Genomic DNA, 23,120 nt, shown 5'->3' with positions numbered 1-23,120 from the left:
TTTCTTGAAGTAGCTACCTGATAAGAAAAGCTGGAAGAGTCCTTCCATGCTAATTTCTTTAATTTAAGTATGAATATTAATCTACTAATTGAATAGTACTGACTCAATATCTGCCAGAAAATATTAAGACAAAAATTATTTAAAATGTAGATATTTGGATATTAAAAGAAGAAAATGTAAGCATTTACCAAATGGACTCAGTGTAGATAGTACTTAAAAGGCAGATATATTAACGTGACTTAGATACACAATGTTTTCCATTTTTATTATTCTATATATTTGGTTGGTGCCGTCTAAACAGTATATGCCACATCAAGTACATATGGACATATCTGTAGTTCATAGCTCCACTAACAGTAAGATAACCAAATTTGAAAATAACAGTCATACTGTCTTGTTTAAAAAATCCATCAATAGAACTTTACTTTCCATTTAATCTTACATAGACTGATAAAAGAAAAATAAAGCTAGAAGAAAATTCAGCAGCAATGGATTCTTACAGTTGAATTGATAACCAAGTCTGAATATGGAGTCCAAGATCACAGTGTGAACCTCAAAAGAAGAATGGATTCTTATGCTCCAGGTTCAGTGTAACAAATTTGACAAATGAAGGTAAAACTCTCAATGATTATAGAAAGTGTTCAATTACTTTGCAAAAATAGGATTCTATCTTTCAGATTCATTTTCTAGATGTGAAGCATGGACCAAGGACTCTAGAGTGTGAGATTTATTCTGAAAGTGTACATCTGCGAGGCCTTTGAGACTGCAAACAAAAGAACTGATCAAGACTATGGAACCAAAGACTGATCTGGGTGGTATCTAAAGCGTGAGAAGACTTTCTAGAAAATATAACAACAATCATCATATTTCTAAGTCATCTAGGTACTCTCTACTAGAAAAGGAATAAATACATAGGCAAGGCAGCTACCTTCAACCTGTTTCTCCTGACTACTACATCAGCATCCTACAGGAATTTGTTAGTCACCCACACTCCAGACCCAGGACAGGACTCAGCAGTCTGTGTTTTCACATTCTCTCTAAATATTCTGATATCCAATAGTGAGTTGAGATTATCTGTCCTAGGTTTAGTCTCTGACCAATTTTACAGCAAAAAAGCTGATTCGTGTCAGTAGTATCAAATTTTGGAACAGCTATCCTATGGAGTTAATTGTCTCCTAATAGGGATCTGAATGGTACCCATGAAATTCACAAAAGTCTTTATCTCATCACATATTTTTAGGTGAAAAATTAAATAAGATTTTTTTAAAATTTAAATTTATTTCCCCTGATGCATAAAAACAAATCAATTATAAATTTCAATGTTCTACCATGTAATACTTTGATACATGTACACATGGAACAACATTTAAATCAGTTTAAACATATCTATATCCTCAAATTTTACCATTCATTTATGAAAACTTAAAACTCTTTATTCTAGCCCCTTGAAACAAGCGATACCTTATTTTTATCTGTGGTCAACCTGTGTAATAGCACATCAGAACTTCCTATTCCTGTGTAACTCTAATTTATATTCATTGATCAACCTTTCTTTATTTATTCCTTCTGTACTCTTCTGGGCCTCTGGTGACCACTATTCTATTCTTAACTTCTTTTTGATCAACCTTTTTTGATTTCCCTTGCACAAGATCATACAGTATATGTTTAGCAGTCTTTTAGCCACTGGAAGAAACATACAGAGCATGTAATAATTAGCTTGAAATATTTTGAAACTTAGAAAGAAATGATAATTAACATCCAATTTTAAAGGATAGGTTTTAATTATTTCAACTAAAAGACAATAACCAACTAAAAAGCAAATATCAACTGAAAGAGAATAATGAACCAGAGCTAAGCTGTCTATGTGAAAAGCCTCATGTGATTGTAACAGTTTATGACTTTATACACCAGGCTTGAAAGAAGTCACTCTTTGACTGATAATCTCCGTGCAATTAATACTAATTTTTAAAGCATCATCTATAGGGGAAAAACAAGGGGAAAGAAAGAAAGGAAATGAGGAATTAAGAGAGGGAAGAAGGAACATAAAGAGAAAGAATTAGTTTATCCTAGACAGTATTTGTTTTCCCACAATAAACAAGATGGCCTGACCAACCTTCGCATTCTCCTTGCATGGTATAACACATCTAGTAGACAGTGAGAAAATCTTACAAATTAAATGTTCATCTTCAATGTTTAAATTGCATCAAAAGTATGTTTCCTCTGTCCCAAGGATCTTTGTAAGTATGCTTTTGCTTGTTTCAAGTAATTACACTTTTCTGCAAGTCATTCTCAGCTGTTAAATCAGGTGATGTGTTAGTCAGATTTCCCACCACTGGAGCAAAATACCTTAAGGGAGGACAGTTTTAATTTGGTTCAAGGTTTCAGTGGTTTTCTTCTAAGTGTGGCAGGGCAAAAGATCATGGCGGAGGAAACCTGGCCAACTCCTGGTATCTGGAAAGCAGAGCGCAGAGGAAGAGTGCCAGGGAGCAAGAGGCAAGGGTCCATGTTTAATATTCAGGGTCATGCCATGCCTCACACGTAGACAAAAACAGAAGTGTACTGTACTAATATCCCAGGCATCTCAAGCCAATCAAGCTGAAAATCAGGAATAACTTGTAAATGTATACGGACTATGGATCTCTCATTTGGTGTATCAGTTTCTCCTAGAATTTTGAGTGAATTTTGTGTGAACAGTGTATTAATTTCTATTTTTGTGTATTAAATGATAAAACCTTGGAACCATTATTTCTTTTGAATCATCAATATGTTCCATATCAAATTCTGTTATAAGCTGAAGTATAATAAATATGAAATAGTGAAATAACGTTCATGAAAGTATTTTAAATTTTAGAAATGGTCAAAGACCACCAAAAATGTGAAAAGAGTAGACCACATTCTAACACTGTGTATATAAAATCATTTCTCCTTTCCACTCAGCACATACAGTGTCGTGAATATGTTGATATCAAAATATGTCTCTGGCATATTTTCCAGAGGGTATGCTGAGAATTGAATTCAGAGCATGTCACAAATAAAGTATACAATGAGATATACTCCCAGTCTCCATGGCTCCATATCGTTATATTTCCTTTTGTGAAATTTAAATAGTTGATAGAGGTTGAGAAAAGTCTTCCAGGAAGGTACTTCCAAGCCAGGCAAAAGAGCAACAACCTTATTCTGTAGAGAAAGGGCAGTGAATCACTTTAACTTCTGCTTCACATGGATACATAGTATTTCTAGCTTCTATAATGGAATTCATCAGAAATATCGTGGAAAATGAGAGTGAGAAAAGACATCTTTACTTAATGGATGTTAAATTTGTTTTAAAAAAAACTATATTCCCACATCTACAGATTTTATTAAAGTGATGTGACCAAGGGAACTCATGCTTAGTCCATTTTCAAGACGTTAGGTGGGTTCCAGTGTAGGAGAGGTGCCCTCGGCCTACCAATAGAAGGGTCTTCTTCTTCCCTAGAAAGCTGGGCTTCACCATCTACATCTTTACACAGTGACCACATCGGGAATATGTTCCTTAATAAGAATGTGTTAAATAAAAGTCGAATGAAAGAAATGACTTCTTACCCTATTCCTTTTCTAGTGCACCTGCTACATAACACACTGCATGGTAAGACACTGAAACTGAGCACAGAACAATTGCTATTTTGCATGTTATGTTGCTTCCCTGTGGGGGACTGATATTTTCAAGTAGGCAGTTTTGTGGTTTAAGGAGTCAAGCAAGCACAGAGACAGGTTGAAAATAGTTTGTAATTCTTGAATTTTTCAAGAACCTAAGTTGTGAGGTGAGGTCTCAGTCATCTACTTAAACATTCAAGCCTACCCTTCATTTGTGTACACATGTGTTATCTTAGATCACAGGAAACATTTATAAACAGAACTTTTCCATGATTACCACGTTTTCCTATAGAATTACTTTTAAAGAAATGCAATTGTTCTTCCTGTTTTCTAGAGCACCAAGGGCTACAATCCTTGTCCAAATCACATACTAAATTCTGAGTTCTAATTATGCAGAAGATACTCAGCAGATTAAAAACTGGAAGTAGACCCACAAACAGGGGATTTTTTCTAAGTCCAAAAGCCGTCCTCATTCACATCAATATCTTATAAGTAAAACAGTGATGAAATCCTTTGAAACAAATGACAAAGCCTCAGTTCAATTTTATGTGTTCATAAATTTCAGCTCTACAAGCAATGGGTAAGAAACTTTGTAAGTAAAATCAAAAGTTTGCAAGTCAAAATTCCATGGAAATAATTTTAGTATGTTTATTAATTACCAAATCTAGAAAAAATTTTGAAAAATAAGAACATTATTTTATAAACAGGGTAGTTTTTCCTCAATGAACTTATAATTTTCTCATAAGGCCTCATTTTGACATATTTTGTATTTTTATCCCTTCCATATGTTCACAACCTGTAAATTGTTCTAACGTAGTTATTTGTTTTATTTACAGAAACATTAGGATAGCGTTGATATAGGCTTTTACGCCACTCAGTTTAGGATTTTCTGACTTAGGCAATATTTAAAACTTTCCAAGTAGTAGACTTAGTAATACACACTGTTCCAGGGGAGGGAAATTAAGAAAATAAATGTTCAGGAATTATTCTCAAGTATCTCTTAATTTTTTTTTTTTTTTGTATATTTTGAGGGAGACAGCAACTGCAGTTTTGTTCTTAGTTATCTTTTCCAGGGTCTTGGCACAGCACACTTCCTTAGAAGATAGAGGCTATGTCTTCTCCAAAGCAAAAGAGTCAACATTTTTACCACTAGTTATAAAAGATTCAGCACTCCTAGTGCAGAATTAAGGCTCCTCCATACTGACACAGCTCACTGGGTGTGCAGGAATCATCTCCTAGTGATGGTTAACCTTTTAGAGATACCAATGACACAAACTGCCTGCTGGTGCGTGCGTGATGCAGGTTCATCACCACTGCTACTACCCTAATTTAGATTTTCTTGCAAGAATCAAGACTCCATCCAAAGAACTTCTACAAGTATCCACGAACTGAGGCAAGCTATCTTATTGACATACTACACAGTCCTTAATAGCAAATCAAAACTGAATTAAATCAAGAGGATGGCGAACAGATATGCATAATGTTCAACAAAGGATGCTTTCTGGAATATGATTACTATTGAATAAAATCATCAGAAGTTAATGTTAAATAGAAACAAAATAAAAACTTCAGGGCCTGAATCTGGTGTTTTCAACAATTAGGAAGTTTTATGAAATGGATACCAGCTGGTGATATTTGCAAAACCAACTAAATGGATATAAAATATTAAAAATAAATTTTAAAATAGTATTTTGAGTAATCATGCATTAATGCACTTGAAAGTTGAAATGAGAAAATACAGTAATTTCCTTCTTTTATGTAGATTTTTCACACAGAGAAGTTCTGTATTCATAGCAACACATGATAAATGTGTTCAAAATGATTTAGTAATTTCTGTACTACTAGATGATGGTTATGAAAAAAGGCATGACTTCTTGTTAATTGAAATATATAATAACATTGTTACCACATTAGGCAGAAAGCAAGGATCAGTAGGCATTATCATCTGTTGTCTTTAGTTTGTAGTATATGACAGTATTGCTTTAGCAGATTATTATTTATCAGCACAAATCAAAGTAAGACATAGCAAGACAGAGTTAAAAAGCAATCATATGTGGATGGGAAAGCTTTATTTGCAGAAGATACTGGCAAAGACTTTTTACGTGTAACATTTTACAAGATATGTGCCAAAAAAGTAAATATATATCAAGGCAATCAAACATGCAGACACACACACACACACAAACACAGAGAAGTCAGAATCATTCATTACAAAGTCCCAGAAAACCTATTTGTCTTCCTTTTCCAAGGAAGATAATCCTCTAGGTTTTCAAATAAATAGTAGAGAAGAAGCATAGTATTCCAGATTTCATTTTTTATAACAAGTGTCATTCTCCTATTTGAAAATATTCTTTTGTTAAAAGTAGTCAGTAGTCTTTTTAAGTGGAAATTGTTTGCTTTTAGCCAAACTGGTAACAAGAGTAAAAAAGCATAGCTTACTGGAGGGAAGAAAACATAAAATACTAAAATCCCAGTATGTTTAATAAGACAGATTGGATACAACAACTATTCCAGGTCAAAAGACAATGCCCAGATAAGCCAAGCACATCACAGAGTCTACACTGAGGAGTTCTTTTTTTTAAGTCCCATAAACCTAAAAATAGTACGTTTGCCTCCCTTTGACTTCTGTTCATATCAGTTTCCTCAAGAACATTTGGAAGGCACAGACATCTGTTCCTTAATTTGTTATCTATGCTCTGGTCATTTAGTTCTCAATTTCTTACTTTCAGATATACCATATAAAATCACTGCCGAGGAAAAGACATGAGAGAGTTTAATGAGCAAATGTGGGGAATTACCAAGTAACTCTTACCATGTTGAGTTTTGGGTGTTTCCTTCAGAGACCAAACAAACACTGCATGGATTTCTCTCTTTCCACTTCATTATTAGAGGTGACACACAGGCCTCTTTCCCCTAAGAAATGTGAGAGGCTCTAGTTTTGTGAGTGTGTGCAAGCATGTATGCTTAATAGCAAACAACTAATAAGAATGTTCTTTCTTTACAATAGGCACTTTGCAACTTTGGAACACTAGGAACTAAGTCATCCCCAACTGAAACACTTACCTTGCATAAACATAATTTCTTTAGGACACTGAGTCCCAGTTTGGCAGTTGAACTAAGAAAATACTTAAATCCTAAGAGTAAATGAATTTGTATAGACCCTTTAAGAAATAGCTTATTCTCTATGACTTAGAACAAGATGCATTTCTACTCTTTAATATAACGTTAGCTGTCAATTACTAGTGACAATGGGTGGGGAAAGAAACAGGATAAATAAAATAAAAAATAGTCACAAATCCTTTGTTGTTGAAAAGTAATAGATATTTTTGTTTCCTATGCTATAGTTTTCAGCACATATTTATTTTCCAATTATGTTTTTCTCAGACTGATATTAAAATCAATTTACATTTCCTGAAAACAGTTCAATAGGTAACTTGAACTATTCCAAAGTGAAGTAGAAAAAACACTCTTTCCTTAGAGAGAGGGAAAAATTCAATTGTCAGTATATCTTAAAGTAAGTTCTATGAATCCTGTACATTTAAATTAACTTGAGGACTTGCTAAAAATACAGGCCTATGGATAATATTCCAGAATTTCTTTACCAGGTACTGTGGCATTAAATTTGATGATTTTTCATTTTAGCTCACTATTCAACTAATTTTAAAGAATGCCAAATTTTGACAATGTATATATTTTTATGATACAAAATAAACTCCACAGACAATGTTTCATTATTAATCTATTAATTAATAAATCTTAATAATTATTTTCTAAACATATTTCAACTAAATTAATTTCTTGGTTATGTATTCTTTGTGCAATTAATCTGAGTACTATAGTCTAGACATTATTTTAATCATTGACAATAAGTCAGTGAGAAAGACAAACTCACACCTTATTTAAAAAGTAAAGCTATTAATAAATTTACATGTAGTAACACCACTTGAATAACTTCTACAAGAAGTACATTGTGCTAGAAGGATGTACAAAAATAGTGTGACCTGACATTGTGAATGATGTCACTCTGGAGTTGAACTAATTGAAATGTGAAAAATAGATAATGAGTGTAGGAGCAGCTGAAGCTGGAAATCGATCACACGTGTAGGGGTGAGGCAAGTCAGATCTGTGAACAAAGACTGCCAATGGCAGTACATATAAGCAAGCTCCTTCAATCCAGAGAACACCAAACCCCAAGACAATCCAAGCAATGGTTTGCTAGGTAAAGTGATCATGTGACACTGATCTGTCAAATGTGTAGAGAAACACCCTATAGAGGCTGAGCAATTCTTTTCCTCCCATCTAGGGAGAGAGGGCTGCACCTTACCTTAGCTTTTGTCTCTTATCTTTATTTTTCCATCTTGTAATCATCCCCTGAGAACCTCAAGAACCATGCAGCCTGAGGCAAATAAGTAAACAGAAAAGAGGGACATTAGTTTAGGGAGAAAACTAGATTACGCCAAGACCATATGCAAGATGAGAACATGAAACTTTCAAGAAAAAAGTCTACACTAGTTTGTACAGAGACAAAGCAGAACACAAGAGGCTACATTAGAGAGGAGGGTAGAAGCAACACTACGCTAACCATTTTTTTCTTTCCTGTGTTATGGGGTTATGCAATTATTCTGAAAGTGATTCATGGCTACTAAAAGATTAAACATAGATGACATAACATGAACCCCCTGCTTTTGAAAAGTCACTTTATATGTGCAGAATGGATAAAGCTTAGAGGGGAAGAGTCAGTTACCTTTTACTCCTCAACGCACTTCTTGAAATGACTTAAAACAGCTATTACTTATTTTGCTTACTAGTCTAAGGAAGCTACACGGTTCTGCATATGAAAATTAGTTGTCTGCTGATTGGTGGAACAGGTTGACTGAGTTATGCCATTCATTATCTAATAAGCTAGATAGCACTTTATCACATGATGTCAGCGGCAGGAACCCCAAGAATAGAAGGAGATGGTGAGCCATCTAGTGCATGTGTTTTTCAGCTCCTTCTGGTGTGACACATCATGATATCCTAGTAATCAAATAAAACCATACCAGAATCTGTAGTTAGAATGGAAGGGCACACAAAATTACCTGAAAAGGTTGCAAGTAAGAAAATTATGTGTGGTCATGTTGCTCAACTGTAATAGCAGGTGTTGTAGATGAAGTCTAAAGTATCCCCTTCTGCAAGTCTATGTTTAAAGGTGGGGTCTGGTCAGCAAAGGCATACCATGGGAGTGGGACATAGAAGTACAGATTCTTCCCCTCAGAACCTCCTTCCTCTCTCTCTCTGCTTCCTGACTTCTATTAAGCAAGCAGATTTCTTCTACAATCTCCTTCCTTTGTGCCTTTTCTTCCTTGTAGACATCTGACTGTAGGATGAATATTCTGAAAACCATGAGCCAAAACAAACCTTTCCTAGATTCAGCTGCAAGAGTTGGGTATTTTGTCCCAGTGATGAGAAAGTGACTAATACAAAAAATTTTTGCTGGAGAAGTAAGATTGTTGCTATGACTGTACCTCACTGGGTGGTTCAGAAACTTTTGGAAATGGTTTGTGGGAGGAGTTTGGAAAATTTAGAGTGTTGGCTACAGAAACACTAGAATGTTGTGAGCAGTGTTCTATGTGTGATATTGGACAAAGCTGAGAAGACCAGAATGATGACAGGAAGATGGACAGTAGAGGCCAGGTTGATCAGGCTTCAGTGGGAAACAAGGGCTGCACTGGCCATTTCAATAGAGGCCACATGTATCATACACTGCTAGAAGTTTTTCTGCATTTTGCCCATGTGCTAAGATTTTGTGAGGTGAGACTCCTATTAACAATAGCAAACAAATTAACCTGATAGAGGAAACTTTAAAGCAGCCAAACATTCAAGCTGTGACACAGATACTTCTGGTTGTTGTTAGTCAGATAAACAGGAAAATGAGGTGAAGAAAGTAGAGATAACTTATATGAAAAGTTTTCAATATAATCAGAATGGGAGTGCCTGTAAAGGGGAGAAAGAAATATGTAATTGCTGAAAAGTTTAGTCATGAAAATGAAATCAGGTATCTTGTAAGAGGACAAATAGAAAACATACCTTGACAGCATCTCAGGAAATGACCAATACCTAGCCACAGCTAGGAGCTCTTTCTTCCAGAAACGCTGCCTAGCAAATTGGTTACACAGGGCTCAATTCACCATGCTCAGCCATACAGGCAATTAGAAACCACTGCATCTTTCACTGATAGGGACCTGGCTATTGCTAAATCAGGAAGCAGACATTGATGTTATCCAGATGGTGCTGTTTTTCAGGGATGCAAAATGCAATAGTGGTAGGCTCATGCAAGCTTTCATCCATATTTCAGAAGTGGGCCTGGGAGCCCAGGTAATATTACCTTGAGATAGAGCACAGTGTATAAAACTGTAAGAGTAAAGCTGAAATTGCTAGGGAGACTCCAGGAATTTGGAGATGCCAGAGACATGGAAAATCTTCTAAGGAAAACCCCAGACAGTGAACAAAACCAGTCCAAGAGAGAGGTCACATTGGCTGCCACTAGCAGTGCCCTAGGGATGAGGCTGTTTAAGCCCTTTGGACTTTATATTTCACAGTAACTTGCTTCAGGTTCTGGACATAGAGCAGCTGGATGTAGTTTTTGCTCTACTGGATTTCGGTCTTGAGTTTTTCAGATCCATTTTTATCCTATCATTCCTCTTATTTGGAATGAGAATGTTTACCCTATGCTATTGTATGTTGGAGGTATTTACATTTTAAAAAAATTTTTACAGGAGTTCTGTGCTAAGAACTTGAGTCTCAGAGGAAACTTTGGACTGGATCTTTTGAGTAGTCCTGGACTTTAGGACTGTACTCTTAGGACTTTGGCAGCTATTAGAAATGGACAATGCATTTTGCACAAGAGATTGCCATAAGCCCTTTGGAGGCCAGGGGCAGAATGTTATAGTTTATATATAAAATGACCCCCAGAAGTCTCATGTATCAAAAGCAGGGTCTGGTCAGAAGAAGTAAGTTACCAAAGATGGGGATTTCTGGTCCCCAGCTCCTCTCTTATTTATCTTTCTGCCTGTCACACTGTGAGGAGCTTTCTTCCATAATGGCTTTTCACGACCCACATCTTCCTTGGCACCATCTAAAAGCAAGCAAGTCTTCTGAAAACTCTGTGCCAAAACAAACCTTTTCTAAGTTGTAGGTGCTTAGGGTGTTATGTCAGTGAATGGAAAGAGGTTAATGCATAGGATATACTGAATATAGATAATGACCTACAGTGCAATAAGTGGTCTTGCAGAACATATCCTAGTTTTACTCCTGGATTTGAGAGATATTTAGGAGAAAATGTAAATAGAACTTGATAACAGATGCAATATAGTGAGTGAGAATAAATTAATAGTGACAAAATCCTTGTCGCTCTTTCGGCAAAACTACACAGAGGGTTGCATCACTCTATGAGGAAAAAAAATCTTAAAACCATGTTTATGATTGTAGATATATGTTGAAGTTAAGAGGCCTTCATGCTTCCAAGAATACATCTTAAATACAACTGTGGAGACTGTCAAACATGAATCGAAATTCATCTTAAAAGTGAGGCTTTCATTAAAAACATCCAACACTTCGTAGCATATGATTGAAACTTTGTGATTGCTTGGATCTTCTAATTTGAGAAAACCAGTACAGGAAGTAACACTGCCTAAGTTTCTCCCTTGAATAAATGTTTTAGTATGTAGGAATATGAGTCTAAGAGCCATTAACTAAAGGCAATGAAGAATAAAGAAGAAACAGTTTTTTGTTGGGAAGACATTGAGTAGAATATTCCAGAAAGAAAAATGCTCGAAGAGGAGAGAGTTACTGAAAAAAAAATACAAAAGATGAACAATGAAAATTTTCTACTAACTTTAAGACTTGAAATACCCTGGCAATTTTAGAAAAAGCCTCTTTGAGTGAATTCATGAAGTGAAAGGTAGGGTTTGGAGAACTGAAAAATGAAGATTTGTGAAAAAGTGATGCAGTAACTTCCGGGCAGATTCAGAATAGATCTATATATAAATAGAGGATATGTTATGCTCAATGTGGCTAATTTAGTTTTGTGGGACATGATAAGAAGGACTGAGGAATTTGAAGAGAATAGTTTGTAAGTAGGTGCTAAAGAAAAAATACTTAGGAGCTGGGGGTTTAGCTCAGCGGCACAGCACCTGCTTGGCAAGTGTGAGGTCTTGAGTTCGATTCCTGGTACCAGAAAAAAAACAACAAAAAAAGAAAAAGTACTTAATAGAGTAACATGTAATACCAATAGAGAACTAAATATTTACAGTTGAGTTTTTCTACATATAATTACACCTTTCTCATTAATGCACAGGAAGCCAGGACAGTAAGATTTACCTTTACTTACAGATAAATAATGATACAAATTGCTTTTTTCTCTATATGAGAAAGCATATAGAATTAAGACATGATGAGAATCATTATTAGTTACTAATGATGCAGATATTTTCCTCTATACCATGTTTTCTACAATGTAAAAACAAGAAACATGAATAATTATATTGGAAGGCATATTTTCAGGTGACTCCAGAGATCAAAATATGTTAGAATTAGAATGATTGCTCATCTACTGGGAAAGGAAACACAATGAGACGTGGAATCAGACTGCCCACATTCAAATCAGGCTTTGCTATGCATGATGCAGGACAGGAGCAATATTTTTGTTCTTAAGAAAATTAAATAAATTAGTTCATTAAACTTATAATCATGGTACACCTTTTCTTCCTAATGAGAAATTTTTATTCATGGTGCTAGAGAAAAAACAGACATATCAGATTAACTTTAATAAAGAAAATAAAAATTCTTTTGTTTCCATATTTTAGTTTTTAAGAGCCATGCTTTTTATTAATTTCTAAATTTATATGTAGGTCATCAAATAATATAAAATCTCTACATTGAAAAATTATCATTTTATCTTCAAACTTTAGACATTAAGTATATTAGTCAGCTTTTCAATTCTGTGACAACAAATCCAAGAAAAACTACCTACACAAGGAAAGATTTATTTTAGTTAACTGTTGTAGAAGCTTCAGCCCATAAAAAGTTGGCTCCATGGCTGTGGACTGAATTGAAGCAGAAATCTGTGGCGGAGAGGTGTGGCAGAGCAAGGCTGCTCACCTCCTGACAGCCAGGGGAGAGAGACAGAGAGAGAGAGAGAGAGAGAGAGAGAGAGAGAGAGAGAGAGAGAAAGACCCGAAGGTCACATTTCCATGATCAGCTTCCTTCAGCTAGTGCCCTTCTCCTGTCTCCATTAACTCAAATAATGCACAAATTATCACCTCATTAATGGCACAATCTACTTGAATTTAAAACTTCTTCTATCCAATTACTATGCAAAAGTCCTTTTCTGAAAACAGGAGCTTTTCCAGAAATATGTTTTGATCTGAACCATAAAAATAAAGACAAAAGAAGGTTGAATAAATGTTTCTTTTAATTTTTAATTTTTCTATTATTAGTTTTTGTCTTTTTGAGATAGGGTCTCGCTATGCAGTTCAGGCTGGTCTTCAACTCACTTTGTAGCCCAGGCTGGCCTCGAACTTCCGATGATCCTCTTGCCTCAGCCTCCCTCCAGTGCTGGGATTTCAGACATGTGCCACCATGCCTGGTTTAAATGTTGTTGTTGTTTTTCTTTTCTTTCTTAAAGCACAAAAGAGAATGATAACAGTAAAAGAGGCAAAAGTCCTTCCTGGGATGTTATACATATACGTACAAAAAATACAGAGAATAAAGCATGTGGACATTTAGTAGTGAAGCCCCTTTTCCAAAATATACATGAGATTAAATAGTTAACGGCACATTTTAAAAGGCTTAAGACACAGACAGTAGGAATACTGACACAGATATATTTTAGGTAAAGAAAAGCACTACCATACTGTCACTTCAATATGGAAAATTTACCTCGGTTTCTTGGGATGACTTCAGCCAATTTAAATAATATTTTCCAAGGGCTGGGGATTTAGCTCAGCAGCACAGCATCTGCCTGGCAAGCTCAAGGCCATGAGTTCGATTCCCAATACCGGCAAAAAACAAAACAAAACAAAAATTAAATAAAAAAATAAATAAATAATATTTTCCAATATGAGCAAATTTTGAGATGTCAGTCTTGTAATCAAAAGTCAGTTGGATCTCTAACACAGCACTGACACAACTAGAACAATTAAATAGTGTTAAAATAAGTTAGAAAAAGAATATTCAGAATTTTAAATTTATAGGACATAAATGTGAAATAAAAACCAGTAACTAAAGAAAATAAACCTTTTGGAAGAGCTCTCCAAAATGATTTTGTATCAAATATATAATCATATATATTTCTTAGAGTTATGTTTAAATTTTTTTTGTTATAAATCCCTTAAATCATATGAACAGCACATAATTGCTGAAAGATTGTAAGAACTGATGAGAATTAGATTCTCATTTTCCAATGGGGAAATTCAAACTCTACCTGATTATGAACTACTAATGTTATATAAATGTGTAGAAGACTCACGGTCCTAATAGGACCTGTTTTCTGAATTTTTTCTTGGGCAATGTTATGAGTAGATGTTTGTGTTTTTCTGCCTTGTTTGTTTTCTTCTTCTAATGGAGCCTATAAGATTATCATCTTATGGTGACATATTGTTTTAAAAGGCAGAATTAGATTCTTCTCACTTAATTACCGCAATTTACCAAGAAGTTCAAATTATAGAGCATAGCCTTAATTTACTGGTCTATAGAAAAAGGAAACACATAAAAAGCTTGCTATATGTATAGCATAAAAACTATTCTAAGTAAATGTTGACAAATTATGACAATAAAATGCCAGAAAAAACAGATTAATTTTTCTTTAATCCTACTTAAATCAGACTAAAATAATGTATAAATGTCATACTTACTATCTGTTTCAATTATAAAGGTAAGAAACTTATATTTCTTACAATTACTTTCTAAAGTTAGTACTACTGTTGTGATTTTGAAAAGCACATTCATTCATAAAGACTTACAGAAACAATTATAATCTGTGGTGACCACTGTGGAACCTCTGGTTATCTGTAGAGTTGATAACAGGGTAGGACTCATAGGAGCTTCAGAATCCAAGGTTCTCACTTGTGGTTATTGGGTTACCCTTTCTTGTCCTCAGAAGGATGTGCAAAGAAAGGAAGAGGATAGCGCTATAACATTCCAGGCTTCGGTTCCAGCCTTTGATTTCCTGAAGTAGTCTCAAGAAATTCTCTTCACATTGTCTGCAATGATCTTTAACTAGCCAAGTTCAGCGAGTATAGCAAAAACCTTGCTTCCTAAAATACGATACAAGAAAGAAAGTGAAAAGAAAGAAAACAACTTCTCTGGCCATTTATTAAGGAAACTTAGTTAGATGCTCTAACTTATGACATTTGGCAAGTGGTAACTGGCTTTAGGTGCCGATCCCTAAGAAACCAAGTGAAATAATTGTAGGAAAAAAATTCCTCCTCACTTTGTGTCTTAGTTACTTTTCTCATTGTTGAGACAAAGCACCATACATCCAAAGTTAAAGGAAAGATAAGTTGATTTTGGCGGACAGTTTGTAGAAGTTCAGTTCATAGTTGGCTGGCTCCAAGGCTGGGTGGAATGGTAGAGGGCATCAGAGAGGAGAAACAGGTCATGGTAGGCAGAAGGCAGGAAGACAGCAAAAGGGGGAAAGCAGCAAGCAACAAGCAGTGACACTCTTTCTGTCCCTTATATCTTATCCAAACTACACACATTTAGGGTGGTAACACTCACACCCAAGGTGGAACAGTGTTAATCCTAGCGTTTCACTATGAGTCAGTCCCAGCATCCCATCCTTAATCTCACCAGCACACACCCTATACCCAACCACCTCCAAAAAGCCTCACCTAAGGCCACATGAGGCTTTGAGGAAACATCTAGACACAAGCCACAAGAGTTTGTTTTTCCAAAGTGGAAATTTTGACAAATAGCGTAGTCCTGGATTACTTGTATTTTAAAGGAATTATTTTCATAAAACTTTCATGTATGCTATTATCTTCTCATGTGTGTTTGCCCCCTTACTTACCCTTTCCCTGTTCTACCCCACCACCAAATCATAATGAATTCTTTTGAATTTAAATGCAGAGATGGGAAGAGATATGCCATGTAAATGGAAAGAACAGCCAAAATAAAATTATTTCTTCCTGGGAGAATTCTAGTGGTAGCATGAGGCAGCAGGATTCTACAATAAACTGCAAACATCTAGGTATTTAATGGAAAGCCACATGAACCTGGGCACATATAAGCTTGACATGGATTTTCTGTAAGACCTGCATTCAACAAATAGGAGAAACAGGTGGGGAAAATCCAGAAAATCAAGTCTTAATTGTAAAGAGTTCAAGTTTCTAGTCTTAATGGGTACAAAACATTATGCACGACCTGGTGGGTTTTTATTTTTCTGTTTTTACTATTCATTATCTTTATTAATGAGCAACAGCATCCAAGTTGGAGTGACAATTTGGCAATTTAAGTTATACCCCAGATTAAGAAGGGTTTAGCATAAAAACTTCAGTTTCAATGAGTATAATTTATGTGTCATGGAGTCAAATTTATTAGCTGATGAGGTGATATCAAGGGGGATTACTTAATATAGGAACTATGAGTTAAGAGGAATAATATCTATTCTGGATATTATTATGGAATTAAGTTTAAAAATTTACCCACAAGAGAAGAAAATTATTGAATTTTTCAGTTAAAACACATAATCAGTGAAATATGTAAACGTGTGTGCACGATTTATTTTGTTTAAGAGTAAGTATCTTATTGTTTCCTGATATGAGAAACTGAAAGGGTAAATAAGGACCAAAATACGTAATAGATATTGAGAAATAGGAAGAAAATGTTCAAATGACAGGAAGACTAAGGAAGGGGCTAGAGGAAAAGGGAGAAAGGAAAAAGGAAAACAGAGAATTTAAGGAAAAAACGGAAACAGCTTTTGTGAATAAGGATGAGAACACGGGTTGAAGGGAGGGGTGGTGATTGGGGAAAAATAATAATTAAGATGTATTATGTACAGATACAAATTCCCTATGATGAATATAATTGTTATGTATATCCATAGTGTACCAATTAAATTAAATTTTAAAAAGGAAAAGAAACAACATATAATCAACAAGGCTAGTACACAGAATGTTTTAGTCATATTATTGAGTATATGTAGAATAGAGTTTATCACCTGTGGTAATTTGGGAATCACTCAAAAATGTGTAGTTGTCACAGTGGATAGGGGTACTTCTGGTATCTTTTAGGCCATCAATGATTGTGCAAAAATAATAAATTTAAATGAAAATTATTGACTCAAATATCAATCATTACTACCAAAGACCAGAAACTGTGGCTAAATTATTTTATAGATAAATCTAAGTAGTTGAATGTTCTGTAATCTTCAGACCTCTTTAGACTTATGAGAGTCCCAGAATGATAGAAGAGTGTTGAAATATTTATAAAATAAAAGCCTTACATATTTGTCATTACACAGATGGCACACTTGAAGAATGATGTTGGACTGGAGGATGACAGTGATCATTTGGGTAAAGACAAATTTATATGCTGTTAATAACAGAATGTTGAAGCCCAGTGAGAATTTAGATGCCATTTACTAAAACTTCCACATTTTAAAGATAAGGGGAATGAGAGTTGAAAAATTAAATGTGTCATATTACATATTAAGTAGTAGCTTTAGTTTATATTGCATGTTTCCCATAGGTCTAGCTGTCTCTTTAGCAGCCCGAGAACTATTAAATGACTTTGTACAAGGTGTTGAATGTCTCTGATACCTCATGATCTCATCAAAAATGTGGATTAAAATTTCTCATGGAGAGAATATAATAATGCAACTGCTACATAGCTTTTAGAGAATGGGAACAAAGCATAATGTACTTAGGTCTATCACTGGTCCAGATTAAGCAACTCTGACATTATCTTAATGGCACAACCACAGTTGTGACTCTCAAAAGGCTCATTTATACACATTTTGTACATTTAAATACCAGTATTCACATTTGTTTGGTTTGAATTCCAGGCATGTTAATTCACCCCTGACATAATAAAAAGTCATGTTTAATATTGATATGCACAATAAACATCATATAAACAAAGCAGATATAAACACTGCACCTTGGTGAAATAATCAAAGAAGATTCAGGAATAAAAGTCACCTTCAATAAACCATTGTTGTAAAAATAAATGTAGGATTAATTCTAAAAAATGATTTACTCCCAAAAGAGAAAATCGACTAAAGTAACTAGGTAAAGAATTGGTGAAAGTATATAAATAAAAATTTAATAGAGCTTATAAATATATATATATATATATAGAGTGAGAGAGAGAGAGAAACTAAATCAAATTTCAGAATATATTTATCAACAGACAAAAATTCTGTCTTATACTTCTTTAACAATAAGAAGAGTTTAGAAACGCAGGAGAATGCCATTTCTACATGCTAGACCGCAGCATGACTCATTATATATATATGGCTCAATGATCAAAAAAGCAATAATTTTATTTGAGATCAAACACACTCATGTAGTGACCAAAAAGTGATGACTTCAGAGATGCAGAGTTTCAAAGACAATATACCATGTGATTTTCTATAGCAAAGACATAATCATTACACAAATATCAGCATTTCATATGTCCAGATTCTCATGAAACCTTCTATTGACCAAGGCCTACAGTAAGTACCCACCTGCTTTATAATTCTTCTTTTTTTTTTTTTTTTTGGTACCAGAAATTGAACTCAGAACCTTGCACTTGCCAGGCAGGCACTTTTGCCGCTGACCTATATCCCCAGCCCACCCACCTGTATTAAAATTTCAGAAAGAACACATTTTCTTAAGCAAATATTTAAGGAAAGACAGCAAAGTTTTGGGCCACAGTGGTTATTTTTTTTCTTTTTAGCATCCCCAATTGTGCCTGACCTGATCCATAGAGCGAGGAGAATATCTTTTCACATTGATTAAAATAAAACAAAATATACCCTAAACACCTAAACATTCTTTAGTTAAATATATTTCAGTGTTTGATATGAATGAAACCTGTTGGATAACATCAAAAGCATCCAAGAAAAACAATACCTCCAATATTAGTTATTCTTCATTCATTCTTATGAAGTCTACCCTGCTTGTATTCTGTGGTAGGATTACTGTTTCCTGTGGGTTGGAGTTCAGTTCATTAAATGTTAACGCACAAGAAAAGTTTATTTGTGTTGTAATGCAAGTTTCAGGTTTGAAATGATAATTGGTTAAGAATTTTTAAGCACTTTAGTTAAAATAGCATTTTTTTAGGTAATTCTTAAATACGTGAAGATGAATTAGTCTAGTTATTCTAGATGAAGTACTAAAGAATTTATTTTATGAAACAGTTTATTACTCAAGTATAATAGCGTTATCCTCAGTTATTAGAAGAAAAAGTGCAGAAAGTGTGAATAAAGCAGCCAATATTCTATGATTTGTAAAAAGTGGTAATCAGGTTCAGATTATATTACCTCAGAAGTTCAACTACATTTCCTCTTATACATATTATGGGGAATCCTCTGAAAATTTTCTGTTGAATTTTTGTCCTAAAAAAGATGGAAATCACACAAAACCGATTTTGCTATTATCATTGAATAATTTTAGTCTCTATTCATATAGAAATTGCTGTTCATGAGACATCATAATTTAGTGATTCCCAATGTCGAATGGATGAGAAAGCCTTTGTTAGACTCACAAAAGTTAACCAGAAGGTTATCAGAAGGTAGCTGAAAAATGTGGAGTAAAACCACATTTATTATCTAGCCTTAGGAAATTGTTATTTAAGAAAATAAAAGATTAATATGTTTTCTTATCTTTTCAAGCTATTAGGCCTTCTTTCAATTTCATTAGTTAATCTTGAAGGGTTTTCTATACCTCATCTTTACTGTTAATCTGTGGTATGTAATTTTGTCAAAGCAAATGATAAAACTAAAAGGAGATGCAGAATAAATTTTTTAATTCGACTCAATGAGTTTCTGTGTTTGTAAAATTTCACCATTGCTGAGATTTTATTCATTGCTATCATCAATTCCTGAGAAATAGACAAAATTTGGAAATATTTTAGAGTCCAATTTAGTGACTTTTTAAACTGAAATGTTCTTCAATTACTTAATAATAACCAGAGAAGACACCTGTACAAGAGATTAAGTTATTACCTGGAATAAATGCAATGAGATGTGATGTTTATTATGTAAGCACAGTAGCAATTTTTGCCATTCATCAAAACTCTTTCCTCATTACTGTAGCAAAAATAACTGGCTGGGAATTCATCCACTCTTTGCTCAGAGCTCAATGAACCCAGATAGAAAAGCCTACAACATTGGGAGTAAAAGAACTGTCATGCACTGCAGAAATGGAAATAACATTGTAGTAGCTCATTGCTGGAATTTTGTCATATGCTTTGTGGAAAAATTAAAGAATAATTTGATTTAAGGATTTCCCAGTCACTGTCCTCCCTATATCTTTGCATCTATCTATCTATTATCTATCTATCATCTATCTGTCTATCTATCTATTTATCTGTCTACCTATCTATCTATCTGTCTACCTATCTATCCATCCTTATCTGCCAGAAGTGCTTAAAATTTGAAACTCTAGACACAGATGATTGAATGCACAGAATATTGCTCTTTAAGGAAAACTGGAGTTCATTACTAAACCCTATAAATAAAGACAATTAGCAAAAATGTCCATCAAATTGTCCTACTAATGTATCTAGCATGACATATATCACAAGGCTTGTTTTCCTTTTCCAGTGTCTTGAACCTGAGTGATCCTTTCTCATGTAATAAAATCTTTCTCTCTCATTCCAGTCCTTTAAATTGTTTCTTGTACTCAAAATTTTCCAAACTGAGCTCTGTTAAAATATTCTTAAAATATAAAACAAAGATGGTGGAGTTTGAACTGCAGGTCCAACAAGTGACCCACAGAAATGAAACTATCCATCTCTTCATTTTCCCTTCTTTTTTATAGTATGCAAAAGGAGATGAAATCTCCTTTGATAGCCAGTTAATTGTAATTTCAACAATTTAAAGAGTGAGAATGAGGAAGCTATGTTTTTTATGGTAGCAGACTATTATCTTAGAATCCTTAATTTGCATTTTATTCATTTCATTTTTATCATTATGTCCAAGTCACACAATGCATTTCCTTCCATTCTAATTGGTGTTATATCTGGGTTGATTCAGAGGATCTTAAAAATCTTGAATTTCTTTAATTCTGGTTATTCTTTTCTTCAGCATATTGTTCTTCTTGTTCCTGCCTGATACAGAGTACTTTAGTGGATGCATACTGCGTTTGTGTCCCACATATAAAACACAAAGTGACAAAAAATTTTTAAAAATGAAGTCTTTTGTGTTTAGTAAGCAGCATTCACACAGCCTCTGGATTGTTAGTTTTGAAGACACATGATGAGGAACAGAGGTTTCTCACCATGATACTCATTAGCATCCCTTTGTGACTTGCAAGAAATAATTTGCACAGTCCTAAGTTCAGTGCTAACTCAAAGCTGCTTTGTTGAGTGATAGCTTTCTAAGCACAATAAACTCATTTGCTTTTCTTTTGATTGACAAGCTGGGAGCAAATGTGATGCTCATATACTTCCTTTTTTCTTGTTCTTGGTAGAAAAATTAGCTAGACGTAAGACAATAACTGTTGGTTTTCCTAGCACTTGACAATATGTGTGGAGGTTGGCTTTATAAGCAGACCTGAGTTGTTTTCAAAGTAAAAATGATATCTTCTCACAACGGGGACACAAAGCAGCAACCTTTGCCAGCCTACTCCTCATAATTAAGAAACATATTTCAAGATAACTTACACGTCCCCTTTTCCTCATCTTGCTTTGGTTTTCTTTTTCTTCTTGTGTAAAACAGTGAAGTCCTGTGTACCTTCGGCCTGCCTCTCCTACCCTACCCTGAGTAGAGAAATTTATTAATATATGTGTCTATGAGTGTTTACATGGAAAATCTTAAAGAGCTAAGAAAAACATAATTTGATAAATGAAGGATTACAGTCATCTTCATTCCCCAGTAGCATTAATCTCAAAATGCTTACTTAATATATAAGTGACTTGCAGTTCAAAAATATGGAGGGAAAGGTGCAGCAGCAACAACACAAATTATAATAAACCTAAGAAAATATTGGGCATATTGAACTAACTACTGAATTAGGTCATGTTATGACTCACTTCTAAAATAGCCCCCCAAACCTAATATGTTTGGAAGTTGATTGGACTAGGGGATGCTAGGGTAGATCTGCTATTAGGAAGTGGTGCCTGGCTGCAGGTGAGTCCCTGGGGACATGATCTGGAAGGCTACATCAGTCTCCAGGATCCTCCCTGCTCTTTGTGCTTTCTGGTTGCCATGACAAAAGCAGATTTCCTCTAGCAGATCCTTTCTCCATTCCATTTCTGCCTAGGAGCCAGGTAACTTTAGATTGTAACCGTGAGCCAAAGTAAGCCTATTTCATGTATAATGTACTTTTTCGGTACTGTGTTCCAGCTCTGGGAGAATGACTAAGGTAGGACACTAGGCTTGGATTAACAGACCAAAGTGTTCGGGTAGGACAGTCTCATTTGATGCTTTTTGGTACAAGTGCAAGATTTTCAATCTATATCCAGGTTGATTAATGGTGCCATTAAAGCAGTAAGGAACAGATGTTCAAGACCATGTCTTTTACTCTCAACATTTGCCATGATCTAGAAATCTGTACAGAACATGTACTGAGAAATAATTCTTACTCTACATGCAGTGGAATTTGAAGGAAGACATGCCATTTTTCAGATGGAAAATATGGTAAAACTTTGCATTGTGAGTAACTTGTTCTGCAAGTGTCCCCCCAAATGAGTAAACATTTCTAATAAATTTTGACTTGAAAAACAACTGATGTCTTGCAGTATGAGTAATATGTGATGCTGAATGTCACATGTGCACAACTGAGCCACAGGTTCCTGTCTGTCTCTATCTCTGCCTCTGCCTCTGTCTCTGTCTCTGTCTCTGTCTCTGTCTCCGTCTCTATCTCTATCTCTGTCTCTGTCCCTTCAGGATTGTGAGTGCTCATCAGATTCCAGCAGCAAAAGGTTATAAAGAAGATCTCTTCTGTGGAGGAAGAAGAGGAAAACAAGGTGGAAAAATACATCGCTTCAAATGAGATTATGAAGTATAAAGTGTGCATAACTTTCCAGAAAAGGACCACCCTAATAAGTCTGTACCAGTCTGTGTGATCAATCTGTTTAACAGTGCAATGCCACATTTCCGTGAAATCCTCCAAAGGAGGCAAAGGCAAGTGTCATTGGATAGGTTCCTTGTTAAAGCTACATGAAAAGATAAGAGTTCTTTGAGCCAATGGATAGCAATGATTCCAATAGGGGTAGTGAAAGTCATCCTGCACAATAACCCTCCTCTCTCTTGTCTCCCTCACACCTGCCATGAAGTTTTTCCAAGGTCAGTG

The sequence above is a fragment of the Chinchilla lanigera genome, unplaced genomic scaffold (genome assembly GCF_000276665.1).
Source record: "Chinchilla lanigera isolate Chin_1 unplaced genomic scaffold, ChiLan1.0 scaffold00017, whole genome shotgun sequence".
Lineage (NCBI taxonomy): Eukaryota > Metazoa > Chordata > Mammalia > Rodentia > Chinchillidae > Chinchilla > Chinchilla lanigera.
Note: the sequence above shows the minus strand (reverse complement) of the source record.